We start from the raw sequence: 8,741 nt of genomic DNA, 5'->3' as shown, positions 1-8,741 counted from the left end.
CCGCCGATTCAGCGCTCAAACTAAGAAGTATGGTGCTATGGAAGGATCGGCGGTTTGGTCACGCTTCCATACTTCACACTCTGGGTAGTTACAACCAAGAAGTTGACTACTCCGCTCCCAAACCAATCTTCAATAGGCTCTTTAAGACGAGCATCCCGTCAAGAGGAGAATGGCAAACGCCAAGACCATGGAGACGGGGGGAATTGAATTTTTACACAGATGGATCCAAGCTAGACAATAGGGTTGGCTACGGAGTTTTCTCTAAGGAACTAGGACTGGAACTATCCGTCCGAATTCCGGACCACTGCAGTGTCTATCAGGCAGAAGTTTTAGCTATAAAAGAGGTGGCTGTGTACCTTAGTACACATGCCGTAACGAAGACTAAGATTAATATTTTCTCGGATAGCCAGGCGGCCATTAAATCAATGAACATGGTAATGCTGAGGTCGAAGGTTGCGCAGGAATGCCTCGCAGCTCTAAACGATATTAGCACCGTGTTCAAGGTCAGCCTCATATGGGTTCCGGGACTCAGAGATATTGAAGGAAACTGCAGGGCTGATGAGCTAGCCAGGAAAGGTACGAATCTACCCCTACGTGAAAACAGGGGCACTATTGGGATACCCATGGCAACCTGCAAATTAGAACTTCGAAATAGCATGATCCAAGAGGCCAACTGGTCATGGCTAGAGGAGGGCACATGTAGAACAACCAGGCTGCTTTGGCCGCAAATAGAAAAGAAAAAGACGAAAGAGTTGCTGTGCCTCTCAAGAGAGGACATTGCGAAGGTCACGGCTTGTGTAACCGGTCACTGGCTATTTGGCAGGCACTCTTCAAGACTAGGAATTTTCTCCCACGAATATTGCAGAAGTTGCAGAGATGAGGAAGAGGAAGAAACTGTAGAGCACTTCTTCTGCAGCTGCCCAGCTTTGGCCAAGAGGAGAGCAAGCTTTACAAAAAAAATCTAAACCAATAAATTACTTACTAAAAAATATTTTATTATAGCTTAAAATTATTGTAACCAATAGAGGTAAATATGTTGTACAAAAGACAAATAAATAGATGTTCACAAAAGTTGATATAAAACTATTCGTCGATTTAAATTGTTAACTTTTTACTGAGCATGTTTATTTTACGAGGAGGAATCATCGAAAGCCTAACCCCGTCAGTGTGAGACTTTAACCCAAACTAAACTTCCTACCGTCATGTACCGTTCCCCTCCCGGTACCACCGTCAAGGATTTCGGTGGGATTATAACACTGTGTGACTGATAAGGTTATAGATCTATTCTCTTCTTCTTCTTCTTATTTGGCGCTGTAACCACCAAAGCGATTTTGGCCAACTGACGCCAATTGGAAATGCCAAGCGAAGCCAGAATACTTTCAGAGGTGGGGCGTCGGTGTCCATTCGAACGACATGGTCAAGCCAGTTGAGCCGCTGTATTTTAATTCGCCATATACCAGCACGGGCATGATGAGTGACCTATAGTGTGGTTTTCGTACGTCGAGAGAGGACTTTACTCCTGAATTGCCTACTCAGTCCAAAGCAGTACTTGTTGGCAAGAGCGATTCTGCGTTGGATTTCCATGCTGACATTATTATCGGTGTTAATGCTGGTTCCCAAGTAAACGAAATTCTCTACTTTATCGAAATTGTAACTGTCAACAGTGACGTGGGTGCCAAGGCGCGAATGTGCTGACTGTTTGTTTGATGACAGGAGGTACTTCGTCTTGTCCTCGTTTACCTCCAGACCCATTCGCTTTGCTTCCCTATCTAACTTGGAAAAGGCAAAACAGAGTTCGCGGTATTTGTTACCGATGATGTCGATGTCAACGGCATAAGCCAGCAATTGCACGCTCTTGTAGTAAATTGTTCCTGAGCAGTTCAGTTCTGCAGATCGTATTATCTTCGCCCACATCAGATTAAAGAAGTCACATGAAGTAGAGTCGCCCTGTCTGAAACCCCGTCTGGGGGCGAACGGCAACAGAGCAGAGCTGGTGGTATTGCTCAACGTCATTTTTCACAGCCGTATGAGATTTGAGGGGATGCCAAATTCAGACATAGCGGCATTTACGAAACTCCTTTTAGTGCTGTCGAAAGCGGCTTTAAAGCCGACAAATAGATGGTGAGTGCCGATCATTTTCTCGCGGGTCTTTTCCAAGATTTGGCGTATTGTGAATACCTGGTCTATGGTAGACAAATCATTCGATAAGACCTTGCAACCTATGCTTAGAAGGCTGATCCCGCGGTAGTTGGCACGCATGGCGGGGTCGCCTTTCTTGTGGATTGGGCAGAGCGCGCTTGAATTCCAGTCGCCGGGCATGCACCTTATTACCTCCTTTCCATCGTAATTAAATAGCTCAGCTGACAAGCCGCCAGCTCAAGCAGCTTTGGCACTTTTCGTCATAGTCAGGCGCTGGGATATCGACTCCATCGTCATCGACTGGGACCTCGTGTTCCTCTTCTCCACTTCTTTCAGTGCATCTGCCATTCAAAAGGTTCGAAAAGTGTTCCCTCCATAATCTGAGTACGTTCTGGACATCGGTCACTAGGTCGCCATGGTTGTTCCTACAAGAATCTTGAAACCTTCCGTAAGTCGCTCAACTCTCTGCTAAAAATTTCGGGTGTTTTTTCTGTCGGCCAGCATTTCAATCATTTTCTCATACTCCTCATCGTACCAGCAATGAGCGGGAAATGTGGTTCCACTGATCGCGCAAGTCGGTTTCTTGAAGAGTGCTCTCTCACAGCAGGTGTGAGGGTCGACCGCCGAATCCATTGGCCGTCTGTCTTGATTGCAACTTTTCGACATTAAAATTTGGTGACAGGTAATAAGGTCAATGGAAATAAGGTCAATGAGTTTATTTCCCACCCTAGTGCGAAATAAAGTCAATTGACATTATTACCTTTTCAAAAGCGAAATAAAGTCAACAAAAATTTGGAAATAAAGTCATTGACGCTATTTCCTCATTCAAATGGAAATAGCGTCAACAATGCTTAAAGTATGTCGATTCATAGAAAAAAATGTTGTTCTTACAATATACATTGCTCCGTAAGTGTGGTTTTTTAATAGATGAAAAAGGCTTTTGCCAAATCCTCAGTGTTGTGATATGAATCCACACACAATCATGAACTACCACCAATTGATTCTATTAAAAAAAATTTTAATTACGAATATGTAAAAACACGATGCGAAAAACTAAACGCCTGCGCACAGCTGGAATAAGAGAAATATTTGAAGAAAGAGTGGAGAAATGATCTATAACTTGCAAAACATTTTTCGTTTCTACAATAATAAAGCGAACACTATTAAATTGAAGAAACAGTCCATGTCCAAAAACCCCGGAGGAGCACTGAAAGAAATCTGTGTTTTAAATTAGCATATTTTGAACGAATTCGGAATGTCTAAGGTGGAAAAGAACCCAACCTTTCTATAAGGAAGCAATTATAGAAAAACAATTTTCTTACACTGTATTCATGTCTCCGCCAGCAGTCATTTAAAAGCAGCTAAGGAGAACAACGACACTATTTATTGGGAAGCACATTCAACGAGCCAATGTGCCAAAATGCGGGTATAAACAATTATTGATTATTTAATATCGGAATCGATATTGGTTTTCACACACTTCTGAAACACAAATTATATGCTTTTTTACTGCAGACAAGTTGTTGCTTCAAAACACAGCAGAAATCTTCCAATCAGGGCTTCCAACTCTCCATAGTTATAAGGTGCCATATTGAGGATAAAAAAGTGCCAAAATGTGCCAAATAGAAAAATAAAAGTGCCAAAAAAGGTGTAATTCCTTTTAATCATTCACATTTAGCAATAAAATAAAGCCACATTTTCAAAACAAAAGTGCAATGATAAAATAAGATAAACCAGTTGAATAAATGGCAAATGGCACGTTTTGAGCCAAGTTGGCATCCTTGCTTCCAATAACTTACAAATATAAAAATGTGAAATATCGAGGGCTTGAATTCATTAATACCCTCTATCTGCAATTTGCACAAAAACGGCGTAGCGTGACGTGGTGTGCGCGCCGGTCGCGCGGGGTACGCGGGGCGCGAGCTCGACGCGCGCGGTGTGGCGCCCTGACGCGGGCCGCCGCGAAGCTAAGCAAATTTAATGTTTGAAAGAGAAATAATGTCAATTGATTTTATTTCATTTTTAAAAAGGTAATAATGTCAATTGACTTTATTTCACACCAGGGTAGGAAATAAACCCAGTAATACATACTGCAAAGTTTCGGGCCCCGGAGAAGTCGATCACCCTCAGCTAATATGTACGCTTAAAGCTAACAGAGCCTTGGATGCTTCGTTCCTCTCTTCCATCGGGGCATTGGCACATATGAATGAGATGTTGAAGACTCTCGCTTTGATGCGGATTGTGGCTAGACTTTCGTCCACTAGAGTGAACGCCGGTCTCTCTCCCACCACAAATCCAACACCGAATTGCACTCCTTTACGTGGCAACTGTAGTAAACGTCGCAAGGCTCCACGCTTACCTTCCTCGCCCCGTCCATCGCATTTCGTGGATGGCGGTGATGTCAGCCTTTATTTTCCCTAGGACATCAACCAGCCGGGCAGAGGCACCGTCCCAATTAAGGGTTCGGATATTCCAAGTGCATACCCTAAAATCATAGTCCTTCCTTTGTTTTCCGTGATCAAAAGAAAGGGGTATCATCCGAGGCATGTGTTGTTTTTCATTGGGCAGGGTTTTAACGTGGCGGGACCCAAACCCAGCGCACGCGGGCCACTCCCAGTTGAATGGCAGTCAAAAGCTTTGCAGTACTGGGAAATGTCCAAAACATAGTGGTCAAAAGCGAATATCTCAACTAAACCCTGATGTATTTTTTAAATTCATAGCTCTACATACATGCACAGTAAACCAAGTAGCCAAACCAGACGTTATTCAAAATAAAAAATGTAAAAAGAAACCTTTTTCCGTATACTCTGTATTATTCCCCCGCAATTTTGTAAGGTAAACTAATAATTTATAATCATTGCTTTGCAGCGAAATATCTTCTCTTAAATTATATACATAGGTATGTATAAATATGGGGACGTATTGAACATTTTGAGTATGCAGATTTTTTATGCTGCTATATTCATTTATGCTAAATATATTTATTACTTGATTTTGTTTTGTCACACTCAAGAAGTAAACGTCTTGGCTGTTCACCCAACCGGTCTATAGTTTTCTCAATAATCTCAGATTGGCTCTGTGATACAAAACTTTCGGTGTACGCTTAGAAAAGACACAAACCTAAAGACAAAGTAATAAACAATTGAACTTTTTTTTGCTCATTGTCGACTGCAGCCAGGTTTTTACCCTTTTTAAATGGAAGTGCTTTGAAGTTAGAGAGAATAACTTGATACAGAGCCGGATGATCCACATATCCACTTGTTAAATCAATTTACTAATTATTTTGTTAGCGTTGGGATTATAATTTGTTATACAGTATATATATAGGAAAAACCTTGAAACTTAGGGGGGGCCGAAATTATTAAGCAAGCATTTCGTGGTACTATTTTTGAATATCTATGCAAAAATTTGGAAGTTAGAGGGGGGGCCGGGCGGGCCCCCCTGCGCCTACCTGGCTACGCCCATGTGCACACCCAAAACTCTTACAAAATAAAATTATATGAAAAACGTACGTATTTACGAAATATCTGGTATTCAGGGAAATCCCAACTAAAGGTAGGTAGAAAGCTTCTGCAATATTGTATCTACATACATAAATACATACTCAAGGCTAAAAGGCTCACAAGTAAATTATTTCGTCTTTCCAAGGTCGTAGTAAAACCAACGCTTAGCTATTATTTGATTATTGCTGCAAAATTTTTGCTCATTCTGCGCTACTGTTCAATAAATAACTAGGCACTTTTATAAGTACATGCATATAGATACACACATATTTACATACATATGTATGTATGTGTGCATGGATATGAAATGCAGACCTTCGTTTTATTGAGTTTTCTTCTAAGTAATACCACAGAATAAACAGCAATCGCAAAGGAACATGCGACTAATACCATTTTTAATCTCTTTATATGGAATGAACTGTTCGCTTTTGTTCGAGCATGTCCTATGAAGAGACTAATTGTTCACCTTTATACCCGAAAGGGTATAAAAAGCGACTAGTCACTTTTAAAAAATAAAAATAAAAATTTGCGCCAGCTGAGATTTGAACCGGGGTGCTCAGTTTTGTTAGCCGAATACTCTCTCTGTGTGCCAACGCCGCACATGAAATTTCACTGACTAAGTGCGTACATATCATTAACTCGTTAATAGTACCCGTTAGAGATGAGTTGGGGACCAATTGATCTCCAATTATACCCATAAGGGATGAGTCGAGACTAATTGACCTCCAATAGTACCCGTATGAGACTAGTTGGGACTAATTAATGCCCAATTTTACCCGATTGAGAGCAATCTCGGAATACTCGCTTTAGAGATTAGTCGCACAATTTTTTGCAGGGAGTATACAGAAGACGCACCACATACAAATTTATTTTTCTCGGACCAGAGCAGAGAAGTTAGCATCACGTCCACTATGAATAACATGGACCCGGAACAGAGCAGAGCAGTTAACAACACGACCACTATGAATAACATGAAGTTAACATCTCGCCTCAAACACATATCGTTATCAGCGTTGCCCCGAGCTTGGAAAAAATGTATCAGTTGCCAAGCAGAAAAAGTATCAAAAGCAAACAAAACTGTTGTTTGTTAAACTATTATATAAAAAATAAATAATAAATAAAATTTTATAATTTAATCCATAGTTATAAAAAAAATTTATACTTCTTGCTTCTGGGTGCTTATTTGCATAACGAAAAACAAACTTATAGGGCCCCTAAACCACACAAAATCCTTGCGCAACCCGAGACTTGTACAAGTCAATATTGTGGAAATTACTACAGCATAAAATTGCGAAAACCTTCTTTTGAAGAAACGTTGCTTAAGTAAATATGTGCAAGAAATATGAATGTGCGTTGTATATTTTGATAGCTTCAGTTTTAAAAGGTAAAAAAAAATAAAATAAATTAAAAAATAATAATTTTTTTCTACGCTTTTATCCATATTTTACAGCACGATCTCTACACCAAAACCAAAACTAGACTAAAAATTTCGCAGTTGTCGCCATACGCAGCACAAATTATTGTACAATAACACAAACATGAGCAAAATATCAAAATAACTGTGCAATTTGGTACAAACGACCCAATACACCACACAAACGACCGCCGCAAGCCCGATATTGCGTAATGTTTTTATGTGGTTTAGAGGCCCTATAATAGCGGCGTATGCAAAGAAATTCCGGGTTGTGTTTCCCTTATAAGAGTTACCAAATCAAACTTATAGATATCTATATATAAATTGTGAGACAAGAAAAAAAATATTTGCTTTTAGACTAGTAATACTACTCATAGTTTTCAAAATTCTTTTCTACCAGCCGAAAGTATCAAAATACGGCATTTGGTATCAGATATTACAATTTAGAAAAAAAGTATTAAAAATTATACAATTGTATCAAAACGGCAACGCTGATCGTGATGGAAAACGAAATTAGTTAACATCTCGTCGTCATAGTGACGATGGAATTAACAGCGTCAGCCGAGTGAAAATACTGCTAAAGTAACAGAGGCAGCGTCGCTTGTGATACCCTTGCTTGCCTCACCGCTCGTGCCAAATTCAAATTGGTTCGATAGCAGCGTTGCCGTTTTGCTTAAATTTAAGCAAAATTTCTTAAGTTTTTCCTGCGTGTTAAAATGTTAAACTTTTCTTCGTTTTGCTAAATATTTTTATCTAAATAGTCAAATCTTTTTTTGTTATTTTATGGCCTTATAACAATTATATTCAACAATTTTAGTGAGCTCGAGGCCATTGTTCTTTCAAAAAATAAAAATTATTGTTGCTTGTCCACAATAGTTTTTCATTTAAAAACGGCCTCGAGCTCAATAAAATTGTTGAATATAATTGTTCTAAGGCCATAAAATAACAAACAAAAAAATAACTCAAGGACGAGCACACCTAAGAGTTAAACATTCTAAAAATAGAATTATTAACAAAAACCAACAAAACCAACAACCACATGATCAAGTGTGAATTGCAGCGGAATAGCTGCGCTTGATTGTGTTGGCTTAACAAATGAAAAAGTGGGAAAAAAATCAACAATAATTCACAAGGCGAACTTAGCACAGTGCGTAGGCAACTGGCTGAGTCAGTGGGATCATCGGTTCGAATCCTACTGAAAGAAGTCTGATGAGGAAATGTGGTGATTTCCGAAATAGCTATCACTTCTACCATTTTTTCAAAAAATAAAAAAAATAAAATTTATTGTTGCTTGTCCACGACAGGTTTTCATTAAAAAACGGCCTCGAGTTCAATAAAATTGTTGAATATAACTAGCCAAAAGGATAATTTTCCTTAAAAATTCATAGTCTCGAAGATTTACTATCTCAATAAAATTGTTGAATATAATTGTTCTAAGGCCATAAAATAACAAACAAAAAAATAACTCAAGGACGAGCACACCTAAGAGTTAAGCATTCTAAAAATAGAATTATTAACAAAAACCAACAAAACCAACAACCACATGATCAAGTGCGAGTTGCAGCGGAATAGCTGCGCTTGATTGTGTTGGCTTAACAAATGAAAAAGTGGGAAAAAAGCAACAATAATTCCCAAGGCGAACTTAGCACAGTGCGTAGGCAACTGGCTGAGTCAGTGGGATCATC

This window comes from Rhagoletis pomonella, unplaced genomic scaffold (genome assembly GCF_013731165.1).
Source record: "Rhagoletis pomonella isolate Grant_MI unplaced genomic scaffold, Rhpom_1.0 Rhpom_scaffold_00112, whole genome shotgun sequence".
In the NCBI taxonomy this organism is placed as follows: domain Eukaryota; kingdom Metazoa; phylum Arthropoda; class Insecta; order Diptera; family Tephritidae; genus Rhagoletis; species Rhagoletis pomonella.
This window is presented reverse-complemented; position numbering follows the sequence as displayed.